The following is a 478-nucleotide window of genomic DNA, read 5'->3' as shown; positions in this document are numbered from 1 at the left end:
CTGAATGGGGGCCTCTCCTTCCTTGCTCACTGCAAACCTCTTCAAGAAGGTAGTTTTGAACTCGGGCCAGCTTCGGATGCTCCCAGATGGTAGCCTACTATACCAGATTTCAGCCGCTCCACTGAGGGTTAAATGGAATGCTCTGCACTTCACAGCTGGGGTGGCGCCCCTCAGGCTCATGTGAGTTTTGTAAGCGTTGAGGTGCTTTTCTGGGTCACCTCTCCCGTCATACTTTGGTATTTTCGGCATGATATAGTGGCTCGGGACCTGGGCATCTCTTAGTTCTCTTGAGAATGGAAGGTTCTCATCATCATCGTCTAAGTCACAGGACCTCTGCTGCTCATCAGAATCGTAATCTTCAGCCTCGTACCTAGGTTGTTGGTGAGAGGGTCCTGGCGGGTTCCTAGCTTCTTCCTCCCTCCTTTGCGGCCTACTTCTAGGCGGGACAGAGCGTGGGGCATTTTCATGCCTTCTCTCC

Source organism: Olea europaea, chromosome 23, assembly GCF_002742605.1.
Source record: "Olea europaea var. sylvestris chromosome 23, O_europaea_v1, whole genome shotgun sequence".
In the NCBI taxonomy this organism is placed as follows: Eukaryota; Viridiplantae; Streptophyta; class Magnoliopsida; order Lamiales; family Oleaceae; genus Olea; species Olea europaea.
The sequence above is the reverse complement of the archived record's forward strand: the minus strand, read 5'-3'. Positions refer to the sequence as shown.